The following is a 23,520-nucleotide window of genomic DNA, read 5'->3' on the forward strand; positions in this document are numbered from 1 at the left end:
GTATCTCGCTATCAAAATCATCGTGTGGTTGACTATTACTATATGCACAAGACAGCGTGTCTGCAATTATTAGTTGTTTGCCTGGTTTATATCTTAACTCTATATCGTATTTTTCTATTTGTAGTAGCATCCATTGTAGCTTAGGACACTTACTCAGCGATTTTTTTGTATATAGAGATCAGCGGTTGATAATCTGTTTCTACAACTACTTTATTTCCATAAACATATTCATAAAATTTATTTAATTCGAAGCTGTCATTCTTTTTCTATCTACGCATATCTCTGTTGAGTTTTTGTTAATGTCTTGGAGGCATACGCACATGGTAAATTGTTTTATAATAAAACAGCCCCTACGTTTGCTTTAGAACTATCTACTGAAACTATTGTATCCTTGTTAGTATCAAAGAATTATAACACGAGCTTAATTATTAAATTATTTTTCAAAAACTCTAATAGCTTGTTATTCTGAGCCCCATGTAAAAATTACATCTTTCTTTAAAAGGTTTCTCAATGATATAGTTTCACATAAAAATTTTGGTATGAATTTGTTCACATATGTTAGCATTCCCAACGCTCACTGTATGCTCTCCTTATTCTTTGGAGTTTGCAATTCCTTAATAGCTACAATTTTACTTTCGTCTGGTGTAATATCATTTTCACTTATGACATGTCCCATATACTTAATACTGTTTTTGCCAAACTGGCATTTACTTAAGTTAAATTTAACTTTATTTTCCTTTGCCATTTCCAGCATTTTTCTTAACCTCTCGTAATGTTCCGTTTTATCCTTTCCATAGATGATTATGTTATCTATGTATATCTCGCATCCTTTACAATTTTCAAAAGTTTGCATAAGTCTTTCTTGAAAAACCTCTGGCGCCGACTTTATACCGTATGGCAATTTAAGAAATTTGTAACGTCCGTACGGTGTTTCAAATGTGCACAAATCTGAACTTACTTTGTCTAGTAGTATTTGATAGAATCCGCTAGCATCTAAAGTGCTAAAAATTAACTCCTGCCAATTTGGCAGTGATTTCTTCAAGCGCTGGAATTAAACAGTATTCACGCTTGATGTTATTATTTAAATCTTTCGTATCCAAGCAAATCTCAGATTGCCATTCGGTTTGCGAGTTATAACTAGAACACTTACTCAATCTGTTGCTTTATTCATCTTCTCAATTATCTTATCTTCTTCTAATTTTTTTAAACATTCTTTCAGTCTTGACAACAGCGAAAGAGCTACTCTGCGTGTCGAATGTATTATTGGCTACGCATTTTCTTTTAATTTAATATGATAAGATCCTGATATACATTCTATCCCTAAAAATATCTCCTTATGTTCCTTTACTACTATCATTATATGTATTATTGTTACTTATGCTGTCAATTTTTTTAATAATATTTAATTTTAGACAAGCCCAGTATTACCTGCGTGTCAGTTTCTACAATATAAAAATCTACTTTGCTAACTCTATCGCCTTTTATGACACTCATCGTATATATGCTTATAAACTGTAGCTTATTCCCCGTGTACGACTTAAGCATTACACTAGTCGGTCTAATTTTAATATTATTTAATTTTAATGACTTCAAGTGTCCTATGGATAGCACACATCACACTTATGACAACCTTAAATTTCATTTTCACATTGTTTTTAACTCTGTTAACAATACATTTTCTGTCATGTTTTTATTCTCTATCGCTCCTATAAACAAATATTCTTCTTTATCATAGGTTGTAAGAGTGTTTACCTTCCCTTCGTCTTGTTCTATTTTATTTACTTTCTTTTTATTATCATTTTTACATACTACGGCAAAATTATATACTACGGCGATTTTTTTTACTATATCTGCACATCTACTACATCCACAGTATTTATCAAACGCGCGGACAGTTATTTAATTTGTGATGTTTACCACATTTTGCACAATTAGTAATTACCTTCTCCTTAGCTTTGTAAACACTCTTACCTCCCCCCTGTTTCTACCCCAACCTCTTTTTTAATTTTATCGTATTTACCGTCGTCGCCATATCACCAGTTCCTTCCATTTCCTTGCTCTGAATTTTCGTCTTCTCCATGATCTTATATTGTTGTACAGCTTCCTCCATCGTCAACGAGTCTGCAGCAATTTCTCTCTCATGTCTACACTCTGGACTTCGCAGGTGATCAAACATTTGATTAAGCTGTTCTGCAGATCTTCCCAGCATTTCTGTGCCTGTTCTATCAGTTCGACCACGACCCAGTCAGAAATAATTTTTCGAAAAGACGTCGTTTCGATGTCGAAAATAAAAGTTGAAAGTTTTCGAAATTTCTATTGATTTCGATGGATTTTTGGCTCCAATTTCGATTAATTTTTGAGTTGAAAATAAAATCTTGAATTGATCTAATTAACATAAAAATATACTACTGTCACTAATGCAATAAGTAAATTCGACAAGTAGTAGTGTTACTAATAGTGGTGGAGAAAATTTCATTAAAGTTTCATTAAAATGTTATTGTGAAAATAAATCTTATTGCATCATATTTCAAAGGATACATGACAAAATTATAATAAAAACAAATTTATTTTATGAATTCGAGAACTAATTTTATGATGCACTTCTGCGCAGTCACCCATCCGAATCCAAACCTCCACTTATCATACTTCATTTCTGTGATCGTACGGGAACTGCTCCTTTGAAGAACCATGAATACCTATAATGCTAATGGATGTATAGTTGTAACATATCTATTCAAAGTTGTGAAAAAGGCGGAACACATAAAAAAAATATAATTAATGTTAAATATAGTAGTAATGTACAAATATGATATGACACCTATGATAATAACTTATTTTTAATAATACTGTAAAATATTATTTTTATTAGCTGAAGTAATAATTGCTCTAATGAGATGTATGTGTGTGTGTGTGTGTGTGTGTGTGTGTGTGTGTATGTGTGTATTTTTTACTCTAATAAATTTTTTGTACCAAATATTACAATTAATGAAAGTAGTTCCATGTTACATCATATGTCGTCATATACTACTACAGTAATAACATTACGGGCTCAGCTTTGGCACTATTTCGTATCAGTAATATTACTGCAGAGTAGCAGTGACATTAGTAGTATTTTTATACTTCCAAATGATATTGGAAACTTGTATGATAGATCAATATTTAAATTTCATTAATTTAAAAATCGAGATCATTTCGATATCGATTCGAGCTAGAATTAGCTAGAAATTAGCTAGAATTAGCTCAGAATTCTAGTTAGAGTCGATGATATTTTTCCTTGATTTCGTGTTCATTTACCCAATGAGGAGAAAATATTTTCTAAACGTTTTTTAAACATTAATTATTCATTAGTTTCACATTTCACGATTCGTTTTCAAAATAACATTTATTTAACGTTTATTTAATGTTTTTTAAACATTTATGTGTAATTAATTTTACGTTTTATGATTCATTTTCAAAATAACATTTTTTAAACGTTTATTTAACGTTTATTAAATGTTAATTTTACATAATGTTGTTTAAAATAATGTTTCAAAGAAATGTTTGTTAAACGTTTATTTAATGTTAAATAAATGTTTGTTAAACGTTTATTTAATGTTAAATAAATGTTTGTTTCACATTAATTTTCCGTTTGACGTAATATTTTGAAGAAACATTTATTAAATATTTATTTAACGTTTATTAAATGTTAATTTTACACTAATTTTTTGTTTACAATGATGTTCTGAAGAAATATTTTTTAAATATTTATTTAACGTTAATTAAAGATTCATTTTACATCAATTATTCATTTGAAATGATGTTTGAAAAACATATTTTATTTAATATTTATTAAATGTAAATTTTACGCTAATTTTTTGTTTAAAATAACGTTTGGAAGTAACATTTTTTAAACGTTTATTTAACGTTGATTAAATGTTTATTTTACATTAATTACTCATTTGAAACAGTATTTTGAAGAAATATTTTATAAATGCTTATTTAACGTTTATTAAATGTGCTTTTTACATCAATTGTTTATTTAAGATGGCTTGAAGAAACATATTCTAAACATTTTTTTCATGTTGGACTATTATGTTATGTATAATGAAGAGAAAATGTTTTTTAAACATTTATTTTCATTAATTTTACATTTCACGATTCGTTTTCATGATAATATTTATTTAATATTTATTAAATATTTTTTAAACGTTTATTCGTTTATAAATTCTACGTTTTATAATTCGTTTTCAAAATAAGATTTTTTTAACGTTTATTTAACGTTTATTAAATGTTCATTTTATATTAATTTTTCATTTGAAATAATGATTTAATGGAATATTCTTTTACATTAAGTTTTCGTTTCAAATAATCGAATCGTTTTTTTACCTTTTGCTTTTTTCTCCTTTGCAACAGTTTTATTGACAATTATATTTCTTGCTACGTATTTCTTGTTTCTTTCAAAGTTCGTTAATTTTTATCTCGAGTGACATAAAACAAAAACCGGATGAGAAACAAGAAAACAAGATGTAAGAAATAGTAAGGCTAATTCTATTAGGTTGGTGCATATGAAATGTCGGATTTTCTTTACATATGAACGTTTGTCTTCCTATTTTCGTTATGCTTTTGTTTTTGACATAACCTCGTTTATAGTCGTATTGTCCATTGTCAGAGTCACGTTTCAACAAAGAAGATTTTCTCAAAAGTGTTCCATTTTGTTATTTGTTTTGAATTTCGTAAGGATATGAATTCAACCGATATTCATGTAATTTTTTTATATGAGTATAAACTTGATAATAATGCTGCAAAAGCTGCACGCAATATAAACCAAACATTTGGGGAGAATACTGTTAACGATCGAAAAGTGCAGCGTTGGTTTGAAGAATTTCGGTCTGATGATTTTTCCCTACAAAATGAACCGCGTGGAAGACTCAAAACGTCTGTGAAAAATGATGCTCTGAAAGCATTGGTGGAAACGAATCCAACTGTATCTACAAAGGAACTTATTACCAGAATGAAAGTTGACCATACAACGATATTGCGCCCTTTAACACCTTTCTGAAATTGGCAAGGAAAAAAATGGATAAATGGGTATCGCACGAACTAACTGAGCAAAATAAGCTGGATCGATTGAACGTATGCTCATCATTACTAACCCGATTTCATCGAGAGCCATTTTTCGATCGGATTATTACTTGTGATGAAAAATTCTTTACGAGTTCTTTACGACAATAGGAAAAGGTGTGCTTAATAAGAATGAGGCTTGTGCTCATACTCCAAGGCCATCACTTCATCCACAAAAAATTTTAATAACAGCTTGGTGGAATGTGACTGGAATATAATTCATTACTCATTGCTTCGAACTGGGGAGACAATTACAGTCGAAAAGTACTGCCAGTACATTGATGAAATGCATGAAAAATTGAAAATTATACGCCCATCACTTGTTAATCGGCATGGCCCAATACTTTTCCACGACATCGCTCGGCCGCATACGTCGTACAAAACAATTGCGAAATTAAATGAATTAAAATATGAAATTTTGCAGCACCCAGCTTATTCACCGAATCTTTCGCCAACCGACTTTCATTTTTTTAAACATTTAGAACAGTTTTTACGGGTTAAACAGTATGAAAATGAAAACAGAAAATGAAGACTGAAAAATTCCATATCAGAGTTTATTGATTCTAAAGATCAGAATTTCTTTAAGACAGGCATCTATGCTTTAAAATCTCGTTGGGAAAAGTGTATTGAAACAAATGGAACATATTTTGATTAAATAAACAGCTTTTGAAAAAAAATATGCAGTTTTATATATTCACTTAAAAATCCGACATTTCATATGCACTAACCTAATATTTACACTATATATAAGTCTAACAGTCCGTCCATATTGTCTCTTGTCTTATTGACCAAAATGGCAAGAGACAAACAATAAGAAACAGGAAACAAAAAGTATATTGTATTAGGTTAGTGCATATGAAATGTCGGATTTTTTATACCCTCCTTTTTATACTAGATGGAAAAGGCGGCTTGAAGAGCTTCCTCGCGCCTGGAGCTGCTGTTCGGGGGACTCTAGTGAATATTCTAAATAGATGGATGGCGAGTACTCATGTGTGGCCTCATATATAGAATGACCCAGGTCATTGTGGGACATGGGTATTTCGAGGCATATTTATTCGAAATACAAAAGTCGGAAACCTCGATTTGCCGTCATTGCGGCGCGGCGGTTGATATACCCCGCCGTGCATACCCTACTTCATTGTCCCTCGTGGGAGAGAGGGAACTTGTTTGTGCCTCTCGGACTAGATCTGGATCTGGACCGACAGTACGATTGGATGATCGTGGGCTCCTCCGAAGCGTGGACGGCTTTCGCACGTTACTGAGAATTAAGGAGGAGGCAGAAAGGGATCGTGAGAGAGATCGGAGGGCCCGGGTGATACATCTGCCCGTACCTCCTTCTCTCTCTCGCGAGACTCTGACTCCTCGTAGCGGTCACGATAAATTGTAAATAATTTGTAAATAATGTATATATAGTTTAGTTATTATTAAAGGATGTTCCCGTGCGAGCGGTGGAAGCCATCCTGTTGGCATCGTGGGTGCCCTAATGCCTGTCGGTGGTTCCGGGGCATTCACATATATGCATGGAGGTAATGCTAGGACAAGGGGGAGTTTTTTAGTCGGTAGGCGGCCGTTCCGGTGTATCCTCGAGATCACGGGGCGGTCGAATCCGGCACACCCAATGGTGCGGGCTGCTGGGCGTCTTCTCCCTCCCCCCCCGATGGGTGTCACTTCCGGGTTCCCCTCGGGAGAAGGCGCTGCGAAGATTTTTTCCTTCTACGCAAACAAAAAAAAAGAGACATTATTCCTTGAAATTCCTCAATATACAAGTGACGTAATAAGATTGTATTAACTAAACTACAAAGTGTTGGGATCCATATATTCGTTCGGTTTTTGAAGGTAAAATGAAATAAGTTTTTTTCATACAAAGAATGAATTTTAATTAATGATATGATTCTCCGTTTTTGCACTACTAACAAAAACCGAACGAATATATGGATCCAATATAAATAAAATGTAATTCAGCAGGAGTTGAACAATAAAATAAGATACAAAGAATTACTAGAAGAAAAGATGTAGACTTTATCGACAGTTGTAAAAAATATTCCGATTCGTATAAAAAAATTTCACAATTTTCTAAAAAGTTATAAAATTATTTATAAATTTTGAAAAATTTTGAGAAAGCTTTTATAATTAGAGCGATATTGCAATTGTCGAAATGAAATAGAAAAAATGTCAATTCGAATGAATCTTTGAATGAAAATGTTTAAAATATAAGATTACCTATCACAAATTTACCAAAAATATTACGTATCACAAATTTATACCAAAAATATTAAAAATGTATCAAACTCTCATTGCACTCTCTATATACATAATTTTTATCACTCGGAAATGAAATTTCGATGCAAGTTTCGAGTGATAAAAATTACATATGTAGAGAGTGCAATGAAAGTTTGATACATTTTTAATATTTTTCTTTTCGAACTATTTCTGACTGGCGAATTGTTCCAAGGACTATCCCGCCTTCTCTGTCATCGTGAAGAAGATGTATCTTTCATATAAAAGATTTTCTTTTGATAGAAAATGTGTCTCAAATTTCTTCAATAATACGGGCTTATTCCTCTAATCCTCTGCCAGGGTGAAGATTTTATATATTTTGAACCCTTCTTTCCCTATGTAATGCAAAAGTTGTGCACACTGCGTTTCTTGTGGCTTTTTCAATACTTCTGACGCTTTTAGATAATTTTCAAATCGGTTTCTCCACACCTTCTCTGCCAGTTTTTCGACATCCTCACAGAACTTATTCCTCCCAGTCAAAAATGATAATGGAATCGACATCGAAAGCATCAAATCGACGTCGAATCGACGTCGAATTAATGTCGATTTTATTATCATTTCTGACTGGGCTCTTGCATCTCCCATCTTGTTCATTACCGTCAAGCTGGTCAGGCAGCCTGATTCTACGTATTCGCACGCTTTCCAATGTAGATTAACTTGCCTTATTCTTCCGAAATTTAGTCCGTCCTGACGCCTTCACCTCTTGCTGGGTTTCACGCCTCTTTCTGCTCCTATCGACTGCGTCATGTAAAGAATGGAAGGATGTTACGTTACGTATATTATAGAATTTCAGAGATAAAAGCGCATTCTGAATACGGACCTATATATTATTTGCATGTTTCATATGTGTATATATGCGGTGAGTACGTACCATGTTTCTTTATCTCGTGACTATTTTCGTAACTATATTGGTTTGAATGCTTCTGTGTAGTAGATTAGGTTGTATAGTAACTAGTTAAAAAAGTTACAAATTAAATAATATAATTAAAAAATCAAGTTGTAAAGAAAAAGTTCCCAACTCGGAAATTTAAAAAATTATGAAACTCTGGCAATACATACAAGATAGGCGAAGATGGTGTAAAAAAACGTTGCTCCTATTTTTGTCTATATTTTAACATATCTATAACTTACTAAAATTGAAGGGTGATTATTGATTGTATTCTCTTGTAAATTAATTTTAACTTTATAATTTTTAATGTAATTAACAATAAGTTGATTTTATATAACCATTAATTTTATCACTTTAATTAAGTAAAAAAAAGTTAACTTACTCAACTCTATTCTTAGACGCAATTTGAGTAGAAATCCTCTTGTTCACTCGCCGGAATACAAGGAACTTGTTGATTAGTTATAGAAATATTAAACATTTGCTGATTATTTGTCGGAACATAAGAAACTTGTTGATTAATTGTCTGAACATCAGGAATTTGTTGATTATAAGGACAAAATATCGGAATATAAGGACAAAATCCACATGCTGCTTGAGTTGCATGTGAAGACGTTATTGATATATATATACAGGGTTGGCCATATTCGACGGAAAGATGTTTTTTTTTTCAATCATGGGAAACGTCGTTACTCGATCTAACATCTCTGTCAAAAGTTACAGTGTTGCCAGATCTTTCCGTCGAATATGGCCAACCCTGTATGTATATATATATATATATATATATATATATATATATATATATATATATATATAGACGTGACCTGGGGATATGTCTTTTGTTATATGTTTTGTTATATGTTTTTGAAGTACTGAACATTGTCCAGAAACTCCATTAACAGTTTTCAGACTATGTAAGTTCTATTGGATATACTGACTGGATATACTAACTTCAGAATTATTAACCGTGAAAGGAGAGACAGATTCAATTCTGTTAATATCTTCGTTTTCTTTGTTAATGTCTAATTCAGTTCTTATTCCGATGATATCATTTTCAATATCGACAATCTGATTAAGAGTACTCTGATAATTCCGATTTATTTTATCTTCATTTGATGATGAAGTAGTTACAAATTTTTTAGGTCGTACGGATGTCCAGATCTATAAATAAAAATTTTTTATCATTTTAAACAATTGCAAGAATAGTTACTCACTTTATACTAAACATGTAAAAGCATATATACAGAATGCGGCAGTAACTGTTCACCTAGAATATATTCGCTATTTTTAGAGATATGAAATAATTTATTTACGGAATAGCAAGTTGTATTACAAGAGGAGCAATATGCTACTAATAATTTTTCTATGAGTGGAGATGCTTAAGAGATTTCACCTCAATGTTTTTTAATGGAACTATATGATTTTTTTACGTGATATGCTTTCTCTACATAATATGGTTATTCATAAAAATATTAATGTAGAACCGAAAAATCAATAATATATGAGATATTTAATATTTCATTTCAATATGTGTCAGAGTAAAGTGTAAAATATCCTAAAGCATAACATAAACTATTGATTTTTCAATATATTTCTGCCTTATCTAGCGAAAAAGGATTCATTGAATCGATGTCGATTTAACATTGAATTGATGATTTGGATGTCGATTTAACGATCATTTCCAACTGGGTAATACGTAGAATCACTAGAGGAATCATATTACATTAAAAAATCATATAAAAAAAAATGAATGTGGCCTTGAAATTTCCGAAGCATCTCTCTTATAGAAAAATTATTAGCAGCATATATGTATTTCTTGATACTATATAACTTCCGTAAATAAATTATTTCATATCTCTAAAAATAGTGGAAATATTTTAAGTAGACAAAGTTATTGCCTCACTCTATAATGTTATAAATTGTATTATAAAAATAAATTCGTAAAATTATCTATTTACATTTTTCAATATCTATACTTTGCTTAGGACAAATTGCAAACAACTATAAGATAACAAAATACAATTGAGGAACAGACTTTCAAAATGCGTTTTGTCCAAAATTTCATTTTTTTTAGTTAGAGGTAGAGTAGTGTTCAGTGTTGAAAGATTCATACTATAAATTACTCTGAAATTCAGAAAGCATTTTTTTATTGTTAATTTATATGTTGAAAACATAGACATTTCGAAGTGCATTATGTTTTTAACGAGAGACAAATAAAATGCATATGTTAACATTTTTAGCAATTGTTTTGCAATTTTGTTTAACATTTTACATCCTATTGATTGGCATATTGTTATTTTCTGTAAAATGCATAATTTTCTTATGTGTAGTTTCTTTCTTTCTCATTTTATGAAAATTACAAATTTTGAACAAAACATATTTTGAAAATCTGCTCTTCAATTAAAAGTGAAGAAGTGTAAAATAGAATACAACTTTGAATTTGTTATATTTTTCATTCCTATAGGTTCATTTCGCATTTAAATAAAATTAAAAAATATATTTCTTTTTATTTATTTGTTTCTCTTTTAAGGCTATGCAAAGTTGTGGCAAAAAAAAATGAACGAAAATTAGCAAAAATTATAAGATTGAAACTTTTTTGAAATTAAATTTCTTTATTACAATATTTGTTACAAATGTATCATTTTTGGAGGAAATACCCTTGAAAGCCTGAAAAGTATTATAAATCGTTTATTACTATAAATATATATTTATCATTTTGATTGTTGTCGATATACAATCTTTCTTAAAGCAGTATTATATACTTGTCGTCGTATGATGACTTTTGAATGCCAAGTTGTGTATTTTTGGTCTTCATTTTGCTAACAATATTATCAATTCTAAAATACACGAAATATGATAGTCTGTATCAATGTTTGGAATCAATGTTTGGGTTTCAGCAAAGGATATTTGAGACAAAAGAATGCATATCATCATATTGGATTGATAATCAATTTAACCCTCGAACGCCACACTTATTTTCCGCACTTTTGGACGGCATGGGTTATTTGTGTTCGATTCGATTTTAAAGAGCTCGAAAAATTCTGTAAAAATTCACATATATTCTTTAAAGTCTCTACTAAATTATTCTGATATGTAAATGTTAGAAAAAAAAGTTGAGATGACATAGTCAAGTGCATAGTTATATGAAAAATAAGAATATTAGAAAAGATTTGTTCGCGTCGCATGCTCCAACTTGCTCCAACCGCAGCTCCTATTCTCTCTAACGAGCGCGTTTGAGTGAGTAGGAACTACGGTTGGAGGAAGTAAGAGCATGGACACAAATGACTCATGTTCGAGGGTTAATAATATAATATTATTATTCCAAAAATAATTATTACGCATAACATCTGCTGATGACAGCTCTGTTATTTATTTTTTGTGTTTTTTGTGTTATATGTTTTGTGTACAATTACTTTTATATAATCTACAAATTTATAATTTGACTATTTTGACTGTTCGCATCTATAACGCATCTATAACGTATTCTGATTTTATAAAAGACTCGAAATAATATATTTCCTTGTAATAAAGTTCATCATCTTCAATAATACTTGAATCTGAACCTTTATTATTATCTGACCAGCATGGCATCAAGTAATATTTGGTCTTCACTTTATTAATAAATTCAATACTAAAATTGTTACATAGTACGGAACATTTAAAAATACCATCTAATGAAGAGGGGATGCCGATATTATAAAAATCTTCAACAATTTGAAATTTTTTTACCACTAAATAATAAACATTACCCATTTCGAAAATATTATTAGGTGTTGGAATTAATTCGTAGCGTTTTTTAATGAAAGAATGTTATTTATTTCACATGAGCATTAAAAAATACATTAATGAAAGTACTTCCCATCACTTGTAAAACGCTACGAATTAATTCCAACACCTAATATATATAATGCACAAATCGTTAAGAAAACAGCATCTATTATTTAAAGAATCGGCATTTAAAAATATATTTGTAGTCTTTAATTTCTTGTATTAGAAACCATGCAATCCGAAAAATACAGGATATCTTCATTGTGTTTTCCAAATACTTTGATCATATGAAATACTTTGATCAATTGAAGACTCCAGTTTCTCTCGTTTTTCTTTTTCAGATAGTCTAAAAAAAAACTGTTGCAGAGGTCGGTGGAGTTTTCTATAGTTTTCTGAACAACATCATATTATTCTCATAAGGAAAAGCTGAAAAAGAGGATCTAAGCGTTCAACATCTTTTGTTAAATGCAATAATGAGTAGTTAATACAGTGGCGGTTCTAACCCAGGTCCTTTGAGGGGGACGCGGAGCGCGGGGGATACTCATAGGCGCGGGGGAGTAGGCGCGGGGAGTACTGATAGGCGCGGGGAAGGGAGGGTAGGCGCGGGAAGTCCCGGCGCTATCGGTATTTACTGATATGATGAGTCCCAGCGTTATCAGTGTTTACTGATATGATGATACGCCATGTGTGGTGTCACGTATTATTGAGACCGCCGCCACCCAACACCCCCCCCCATCGCCGCAGGCATCAGTGCCACCACCGCCGCCGCGTGGACCCCGCGTCCATCCTAAAGTGCGTTTCGAACTGTCGAAAAAAAAAAATGCGTTGCGCCATCACCCCAACATCCATCCCAACATTCACCCTAAAAAATGCGTCCACTATAACGTGAACTTTTGTCTAGAAGATCGATGGCACATCATCGATGTATCGGCTGCTACACAAAGCGCCTTCAATGAGGGATAGATGATGAAATCATATTGCATTCTTACAGTTCTTTCTTTCAAGAAAGTCAGAAACGTTGATAATGATATTTATCTAGGAAGAACCGTGAGATCGGGTGACACGTCGCGATGCGTTAAGAGAGAGAAACTGATAACGACATTTTTTGTAAGAAGAGATCGGTGACACGTCGCCGATGCTGCAACCCAATAGGGAGGGTAAACAAAGGGACAAAGAAGTCGCAAATAGAATATATAATGAGTCATAAGCGCGCGGCATCTCAATTGACGTTTTTAAAAATTACCGAATCGCAATAAGTGTAATGCGAAAAGTATGGCTGATATCATACAAACGTTGAGGACATGGATGATGTAAATGCAGACAAGTTATTTGAAGCATTGGAAATAGAATTTGAGGACATAATGGACGATGTAGAGTTCGAGAATATCGGTAATATTGAGGAGAGAATCGACGTAGCAGAATATATTAGAAATGTGGATGAGGAACAGTTCGCGAATATTAGAGACGAAGTGTTTGATGAAGTGGAAGTAGACTTTGAGAATATAATGAACCAAGAGTCGTCCGACGAAGAAATACTATCCGACAATAGTGGATGTGCTAGTGATATGAGCGAGTATGAAATGGATCGCGTAGAAAAATTCGTGTCATCTCCAGAAATTCGTACATTGAATGCTCGTACTAAGCATTGTGTAATCCACAATTATTATACAACGGGTGGTTCTTTAACCGTATGCACATCATGCATGATTCGTATAGCTGACATTAACGATGGAGGAATGTATCACGTCAGGGTGCATGAGACCGGTTCTTTCGGTAGGCTAGACGGCAGATCGTGCACAAATTGCAAATTACCTTTGTACATTATATTCTCGTGCAGCATATGTCCACTTTGCACACATTAAAAAAAAACAAAAAAAACATGGAAAACCACGAGCGAGTGGAACGCGAACTGCTGGAACAGTGCAACCAGATCGCTACTCTGACGGAGTGTTTCTCATGGCTGCAACAATGCGACGAATACATCAAGCAGCTCGAAGAACTTTGTCGTGCCAAGCGTCCGCGCCTCACCATTGGATACAGACAATCCGCGGTGGCGAGGATCGCGCGACTCGCGGGTGCAAAGTTGGAATTGGAGACGTTTCGTGCACATTGGTGGCGAGTACGCGAGTGGCGAATACGCGAGTGGCAACGAACGATCTCTTGTCTGGCGAGAGATCGATGCCGCGTTTGAGAGCCGTTATTGACAGGTGCAGTGATAAACTCTAATCATATCGAGCCGCGGCGGTTTTTAGAAGACGCTGGCGATGTAGTGCTCGAGCGAGTGCGAGACGCTGTAGAAACACACGGCAGTGTAAAAGTGAACACCGCGTTCAATGGCGAGTTTGCGACGAAGGATAAACGTGCTAAGAAGAGCATAATTACAAAGAACAGCGAGGTATATCGTTGCACCGATATGCGCGAGTGGTACGAGCGACACGTCGTCGAGCCTATCCTAGCATCGCTCGAAGAATTCCAGGAACGCGACAGCGGATGGGCATTGTCGCGAATCCTCAATTTGATAGTAAATGTGAATAAGCATAATCCAATGCACGCGGGATGTCACATTGAGTGCCACGAGAAATAGCGACGAAACGAGCGGTGGTCAGTGTTTATTCGACGGACAATGCATGTTTCGCGTGGTCGGTGGTCGCTCTGTACCCCGCAGAAAGACATGTAAATCGGGAATCATCATATCCGCATTACATCGCAGTATTAAATCTTGCGGGTATCGAATTTCCAATGACATTAAAAGACATTCCGAAATTCGAACGGTTGAACGCGGTATCGATCAACGGCTACAGCATCGAAAATAGACAGGTCTTTCCTCTGCAGCTCACTAATGACAAGAAGGAGAAGCATGTCAATCTCCTGTACCTACAACATTCACGCAACGACAACATTAGACACTTTGCGTGGATAAAAAATCTATCCCGCCTTGTAAGATCACAAATTACTAGGAACGAGAGCAGGAAATATTTTTGTGATCGGTAAGTATAATAAAAAAACAGTAAAAAAGAAATAGAAAAATTTCTTTATTATTTGTAGGTGCCTTCATTACTTCAGTTCGTGCGAAAAATTGCAGTTGCATGAAGTGGACTGCCAGAAGATCAACAACTGCACCATCCAACTGCCGAGCGAGGACGACAAGTGGCTCGAATTCGACAACTATAACAATCGAGAACGAGTACCGTTCATCATCTACGCCGATCTGGAATGCATCTTACGCAAGAAATCCGACAAGGAAGATGCATCGTCGTACGCGTATCAACAGCATGACGCGTTTAGTATAGGTTACTACGTGCGATGTGCGTACGATGACGCGTTATCGTCGTATCACTTCCGTCGCGATGAAGACTATATAGCGTGGTTCACGCGACAACTCAACGATTTGGCGCATCGCGTGAAAAATATCGTATCCACCAAAGTGCCCATGGAAACGTTATCTAAACAGCAATAGGAGGCATACCGTAGCGCGACGCGTTGTCATATCTGCGAGAAATCGTTCGCGCCGGACGACATGCGGGTTCGCGATCATTGTCATCTCACCGGTGGTCCAGCGCATTCGAATTGTAATTTAAATTTTAAAAATTCGTTTTATATTCCAGTCGTATTTCACAATTTATCAGGCTACGACGCGCATTTTATAATTAAGGAAATTGCTACCGCATACGGTGGACATGTAGATATACTACCGATAACTAAAGAAAAATATATTTCATTCACTAAACATGTCGATAGCACCAAAGACACAAATGAAAAGAATTTTCAGAAAAATTGCATAAAATTAAGATTCATTGATTCTTTCAAATTTTTAAATGCAAGTCTTGATAAATTGGCGTCGTATCTCGACAAAAATAAATTAAAAATTGTACGTTCCGAATTTCTAACATTATCAGATGAAGGATTTGAATTACTCACACGAAAAGGTGTCTTTCCATACGAGTACATTGATTGCGTCGAAAAATTGCAGGACACGCGCTTACCACCGCGCGAATTATTTTTCAGTTCGTTGACAGGCGATACAGTATCCAAGAACGATTATGCTCACACCGCGAACATCTGGAAGCGATTCTCCATTCGAACGCTCGGCGAGTACAGTGATCTGTACTTGAAAACTGATATCTTGTTATTAGCAGACATTTTCGAAAATTTCCGCAATAGCTGCATCGCGAGTTACTGTCTCGATCCCGCGCATTATTATACATTGCCAGGTTTCATGTGGGACGCCATGCTGAAATATACACGCATAAGATTTGAGTTGCTCACCGACATTGATATGGTTATGTTCATACGCGGCGGCCTCAGTCAATGCTCCGGCATATACGCGCAGGCTAATAACAAGTACATGTATTCGTTCGATCCATCGAAACCGTCGTCGTACTTGATGTACTACGATGTGAATAATCTGTACGGATGGGCGATGTGTCAACCATTGCCATATGCCGAATTTCGGTGGGTCAAAGACGCTGCGAACTTTGACGTGAGCGCGATCGCTCCGGATTCACCTACCAGTTATATTCTCGAGGTCGATCTCGAATATCCGCAGCATCTACACGACCGACCTACACACACTGACCTACCTTTCTGTCCAACGCGCGATAAACCGCCTGGCAAGCGCGAAGATAAACTTCTAGCGACGTTGTACGATAAGCAGCGTTACGTCATCCATTATTGCAACCTGCAGCAATGTACTCGTCACCGTCTTCGCGTAATAAAGATCCATCGAATGCTACAATTCGCTCAATCTCCATGGCTCTGCGATTACATTGAACTCAATACACAATGTAGAACGTTCGCGAAAAACGATTTCGAAAAAAATTTGTATAAGCTAATGAACAACGCAGTATTCGGTAAGACCATGGAGAATGTGCGCAACCACGTTGATGTAAAATTAATAACAAAATGGGACGGACGGTACGGCGCGGAGGTAATGATCGCGAAACCGAATTTTCACAGCCGCAGCGTCTTTGCGGAAAATTTGATTGCCGTCCAAATGCGCAAACTCGAGGTGAAATTCAACAAGCCGATTTACGTGGGTATGTGCATACTTGACATATCAAAAGTCTGTTTGTACGAATTTCATCACGAGTACATGTCACCGATGTATCGCGACAAATGCAAGATCATGTACACCGATACGGATAGTCTCATTTACTGTATAGAATGCGACAATGTTTACGAGACTATGAAACGTGATATCGCTAGATTCGACACGAGCGATTATCCGGCAGACAACGCGTACGATATGCCTCTCGCGAACAAAAAAGTACTCGGCCTGATGAAGGATGAGAACAACGGTGTATTAATGACCGAATTTGTTGGACTTAGAGCGAAGATGTACGCGATGAGAGTGGATGACAAGAAGGACATTAAAAAGGCGAAAGGCGTAAAGAATAACATCGTAGCGTGAACGATAACGTTCGACGATTATACGCGGTGTTTGAACGAAGAGATTGAAATGACTTGCCGTCAAACGTGTATACGATCTAAATTACACGAGGTGTACAGGATATCCGAATCGAAGATCGCTCTGAGTCCATACGACGACAAACGATACGTCGTACCGGACTCGACGGAGACGTTACCATGGGGACATTGGCGGATACCTTTGTAATACAATTTTTTTTTTTTTTTTTTTTTGATAACGGAGGGGAAATGCCTGACGCATACCCCGAGTCTCGGGGGAGAGCCCGGGGTTATGTGGGGCTTGCACCCACTAAAACCCCTCCGAGTGTCCTTACCTGGCCTTGCATGAGGGATTCCCAGGAACGCGTGCAGCATACTTCTTGGAGTCCCTCAGGCCAATCGGCTTATTGCCGACTTCTATTCCCGCCCGGGGATTTTTATGGCATCGTCTGAGAGACGACGTGACCCCGGGCGGTGCTTGGCACCTTCGACTTTATTCGGGCGCTGGGGGGACACCACCCCCTGCGCCCGCCGCCCCGGTTGGTAATACAATATATGTATTGTATATATTATATGTATTATGCTATTATGTATTACTATTGTATTTTACACTTTTTTTTTTACATTTATACAAGTATTTTTTTTTTATGTATTACGATTATTGTACTTTCATATAATACATATCACATGTTTTTAACATTTATATACGTATTATGTACTAGTATTCTAATTTACTTTACTTACTTTATGTATCTCACGTTTTTTTTTTGTATATTCCAAAACAAAGATGATGATGATGATGAATGGGAAGTAATAAAAAACGTTTATATTGATATATTTTATATATTTATATTGATATATTTTTTATATGTAAAAAAAATTTTATCAAATGACATTGTTTTTGTGTATCCATGAATTGTGCGATCCATCGAATCCCAGCCACTTGACGTACACCTTGTCTCCCTTCCTGCGCGTACTTTCTCCACGAGATACACGTCCGGATGAGTAGCGTGATGCAACTCGTGCTCGTAGAACGCACCAGCGACGGATTTTCCGCGATAGTCTTCGAGTAGATAGGTTACGGGATTGGTATGCTGTACCTTAACGATCGTAAATACCTCGGTGGTCCAATTTAGCGTGTAACCCTTCTCAAAAATCGTTTTGACTTGCTCACGCATACCGAATCGCCCACTTTGAATTTTGCTGGACCAGCGATTTTTATCACGTTGTACACCGTGTCCAAGAGTCTTTCGGCGATCGCGGGAGTTACGTTGGCGGGTCGCATGCCGATAGTGCGATGCTTGCGCGCGTTGTAATCTGATACGAGACGCGGCAGCTCGTCGATCCACTTGTAATTGCCGTTGAGTGTAAACATCTTCCACATGTCGCTTTTGAGCGTACGATTGAACCGCTCGACTATCGACGCTTTCAACGTCGAATACGTGGAATAGTGATTAACGTTGTGTTTTCTGCACATCGACGTTGTAAAACTCCTTCCCCACATCCGTTTGCAAATTTTTAGGACATCTTCCAAAGGTCGAATTTTTTCAACAATGACAGCCGTTCGCTTCAAAACCCCCTTTTTGCGGAGGCCCCGGTACTGCCCAACAACGTGACGGGGTATGTGGTGGCCCGGTTTAAACTGGTAACGCATTCCCCCGATATCAGCCTGCCAAAAAACGGAAAACCCCCAACTAGGGGGCCCCCTTGGGGGAAAATTTTTTCGCCAGAAGCGTGCAAAAAAAACCAAAAAAGTCGGCGTTTTTTCGGAGCTAATTTTTCCCCTTTTCGCTGGTTTCTTTTATATTCGACGGGGGAAAACAAAAAAGGCAAAAGTATTTTTTTTTTTTGCTGGGGGCCTCGATGACCGGGGTTTGTCGATACGCGATGTAATTTATTTTAAAAGCGGCTTCGCGAAATCCGATAATCGAAGCATTCGTTGCGTTTTGCGTTTTTTCCCGCCGGTGCGAAGGTTTTAGCAACGTTTGGGGGATCCCAGCCCCTTGGGGGATGTCCCAGTGCACGTAACGATGTTTGTCATTTAATTCATTGCGGAGGGAATCCCTTTCCCCATTTTCTTCTGTTTCTTTGGGGGGGACGACCCCCAACGGCGCGATTAAGTATTTTTGGGAAACCCCCTTTTGGGGCAAAAAACGGCCCGGGAATTGTTGTGTTTTTTGGGATTTTTCACCAGCAGCAGGTTGGAATGGTTTTTTCGTTTTTCCCGGGGGAAAAGGGGATCGTCGGGGGGGTTTCTTTTAAAAATTAAAAGTAAAGGGGCCGGGGGAACCGGGTACGTACGCCCCCGAAAATTTATTTTAGAATCAACCCCCCGAAATTTTTTGCCAAAAAAACCCCAACCCATTTTTTAGGTTAAAAAACGTCCCAAAAAAATAACCACTCTTTTTATCTCCCCCCTCCCCAGGAAGGGGCCCGACGTACTTTTGACCCCCCGGGGCCCCCAAGGCCCCGGCTTGCAAGCCCCCCATCTTCCCCCGTTTGCAACTGATTTAAAATTTTTTTTAGGGTCGTCCACGTTTTTAAAAAAAATCCAACGGGTTTCTTCGGGGGTAGTCATCGTAAGCGGGGGGGGGGTGATGGGGGGGGACCCCCATCTTTTCGATCGAAAAATCCTTTTTTTCCCGGGAAACGCGGAACGCTAAAAAGTCTCACTTTTTCTACCCCTTTTTCCCTCCTTTCCTCTTCTTTTCCCCTCGCGCTTGGAGGAAAACGCTGCGCCATCGTCGCGCGCTGTTTTTTTTTGCGTTTTTTGGAGCTGTAAAAGTTTTTCGCAGGGGTTTTTTTTAAAAGGTTAAAATGTCTGTCCGGGGGCAGGGTTTTTCCCCGATTCTCCCCGGTTTTTAGAGCGGGGAGTTTTTTTTGCGGATAGAATCGTCGTTTCCCCATCCTCTCTCGCGTTTTTTTAAAGCTGAAAAAATTTTAGCCGGGGTTTTGGGGGGAAAGGGATCAACAACGCCCCAGTCAGGGCAGTTTTGGGGGAAAATCGTAAATCCCTTTGACTCCCGTCTTTAAGCGCACTATCCTTGTTTATTACTAAAAATCCATATTTTTTTGCCAACAGTCGCGGCACAACGTGCAAACTTCGTCGTAGGACATGTCGGTGTTCACGTGATCATTGTAAACGTGTTTCAAGTTGGTACAATCCTGTTTGAATCAGGATCAGCAGGTTCGCGTTGTCGCGTATCAGATGTTTAGGTATCCTCGCGTACGTCTGACAAAGATAGAAGCAGTCAACGTTCGCGTGGCGACCCATCGAAAAGTATTCTCTCACCGCATCCTTGTCGCATGCCACGTCATCAAAGATAAAAATAGAATTTGGGCACGCCTCTTTCGGTGGAACGATGTCGCTATTGTTGGAAAACATAAAGTGGCCGATTTCATCGATAGATGTAAATAAATTTTCGAGATATCGATACTTTGGCTGTTGCAGTGATTTCGAGTAGACGTACACGTTCTCGAAATGCCATTTGGACTCTCGAGCAAACTTATGAGAACGTTGGTTTTACCACAATTCGACGGGCCGCAAATGATCGCGCGTATAATACTCGGCAGCATTTCGCCGTGCTTGCGCTTCTCCGCACTGCCTCCATCATTTGTGATTTTACGTCACAGTTTGTGACACGTATCGTCAGCGGTTACAGCATGAATTTCATGCTCACACTAAAGACTACGCGCTCTCGAACGATTATTTAAAGGCGTGCGAATCCGCGAATCGCGCAGTAGCAAAATGTATCTCGCGCTGTGTCATCCTTCCGATATTCGAGATTTGAGCGCCGAGCAGTTACAATATATACCGAAGGTCGTACTCTTACGCGTGTACGGTGAATACATCGAACACGTCTGGGACAAGCTTCCGGAACACGTGAAGGCAGATTCGGAGGTTCGAACGGAGGTTATCGTCGCTGCGACGAACACTACAATCAGCCGTGGCAGCGGACGCACATCGACGGCCCCACACCGAAGATAAAGGATTGTAGCGAATGTCGGCGTCGCACGGCAGGTTGCTAAATCGAGCGATAAACGCGCTTCCTTTCGAATTACATATTCCGGGTTACCAGTTTTGCGGTCCGGGCACTCGACTTATGAAACGATTAACCAGAGGTGACGCGGGCATAAATCCGCTGGACGCGGCGTGTCGAGAACACGACATTGCGTATTCTCGAAGCAACGATCTCACCGATGGATACACGGCGGACAAGGTACTCGCCGATAAAGCGCTAGGACGCGTCGTCGCGAGAGATTCGGCTCTGGGCGAGAGAGCCGCCGCAGCTGCCGTCTGGGCAACGATGAAAGCCAAGACCAAGATCGGCATGGGCATGAAACCCAAGAAGAAGACGACGATGAAAAAGGTGATGAAAAAGCGGACTTCCGACGGCGAAATGAGGCGGTGCGTTACCGTTTCTATCAATGTTAGGCGCACTCGGGTCCTTGATTGGCGGAGCAGCCAGCGTGGCGAAAGCGGTAAACGATAGCAAAACCGCGCGCGACGTCAGCTCGAAGAGCTGCAACGTCACGATCGCGCGATGGAACAGGTCGCGGACTGTATCTCGCTCCGTACAAATATGGACGCGGAGTGTATCTCGGTCCATATAACATGGACAGGGCGTAGTAGCTGCAAAGAAAAAAAAAACGTCAAAAAGACGATAAAAATGCCGTCTGACGCAACTACTAATGTACAATTGAACGAGCTCGCGAGACGTATGCGTGTACCATACTTTAGAAGCGTTTTCATGCGTAACACGTTACCGACGAGCGGTGTGCGCCGAAACGAAAGCGATATCGTGAATCTGGATGCGACGGGGCCTGGTATTCACTGGGTAGCGTACGCGAAGAGGAACAATCGCGTCGTGTATTTTGACAGTTTCGGCAATCTTCGACCGCCTAAGGAACTGGTGCGATATTTCGAGAACGGTGCTACGACGATAGAGTACAATCGCACGTCCTATCAGACGTACAATCAAAGTTTCTGCGGACAGATGTGTCTGCGGTTTTTACAAACGGTAGACGAGCGTGAATTTAAAAAGCTCGACGAGGCGCTGTGAAATCTTAGTATTAGTCGAACGCTTTTTTCCGTCATGTCGTTGACGCTTACGCTGAGCGGAAAGAGCACCGTCCTCGCGGCAAATTACTTCCCCGCTATAGATTTGAGTGACGGAGATTACGAGCTCGGTTTGGCGATTTTTGAGACTTATCACACGATACCGAACGTGAACGAATCGAACAACAAATTTTATTTTGTCAAAGACGACACGGAAATTACAATTCCCGAAGGTTCGTACGAAGTGCGAGATATAAATGAATTTCTGAAACGCGCGATTTTACGAGAATGTCCGCACCGCGACGCATTTGAAACCGTTGATGTAGTGCGTGGTGACAATAACAATAACACTGATGATGATGATGATGATGATGATGATGATAATGATGAGAGTGGAGAATACGCGATTACGCTTCGCGCAAACTACAACACGATGAAATGTGAGATTAGATGTGCGTACAGAATAAACTTTGACAAGTCCAACAGCATTGGATCGCTGCTGGGATTCTCGTCGAAGCGTATATTGCAGCCGTGAAGGTGGCACGAATCGGACGTGTTGATCAATATAATGAATGTAAACGTTATCCGTGTAGAGTGTAACATGACCGCAGGTGCATACAGCAACGGTAAAAGCGCGCACACGATACATGAATTTTCACCGAGCGTGGCGCCAGGATATAAGATATCGGAGAGGCCGACGCAAATCATTGACCTGCCGATCATCGCACGGAGCATTACAGATCTAACGATACGCATCGTCGATCAGAACGGACGATTGCTCGATTTTCGAGGAGAAGAAATTACCGTTAGATTGCACGGCGACAGTAATAACGTGAGCGTGAGATGCTCGTGCTGAACGGAATGGAGCGTACGCAGAGAGATAACGCATCCTTTACAAGGTCGGTGACGCCACAGCTCTACAACACTCGCTCATCCTACTGCATCAGGAAGAAAAAGAAGAAACTCAGCGCGTCAAACGTTACATTTTTAAAGTCTTTGGGATTCGCGGTGCGCAACATTTGAG

The 23,520-nt window shown here is 37.8% G+C and overlaps 2 pseudogenes; one reads left to right on the forward strand and one right to left on the reverse strand.

Annotated features, from left to right (window-relative positions):
* Nucleotides 1-1,471: 1,471 nt before the first annotated feature.
* On the reverse strand, nucleotides 1,472-7,962 carry LOC147909479 (uncharacterized; annotated as a pseudogene).
* Nucleotides 7,963-13,910: 5,948 nt separating this feature from the next.
* Nucleotides 13,911-15,136, forward strand: LOC147909480 (uncharacterized; annotated as a pseudogene).
* The last annotated feature ends 8,384 nt before the right edge of the window (nucleotides 15,137-23,520 follow it).

Source organism: Acromyrmex echinatior, chromosome 6 (assembly GCF_024713525.1).
Source record: "Acromyrmex echinatior isolate Ae372 chromosome 6, ASM2471352v2, whole genome shotgun sequence".
NCBI classification, from domain to species: Eukaryota; Metazoa; Arthropoda; class Insecta; order Hymenoptera; family Formicidae; genus Acromyrmex; species Acromyrmex echinatior.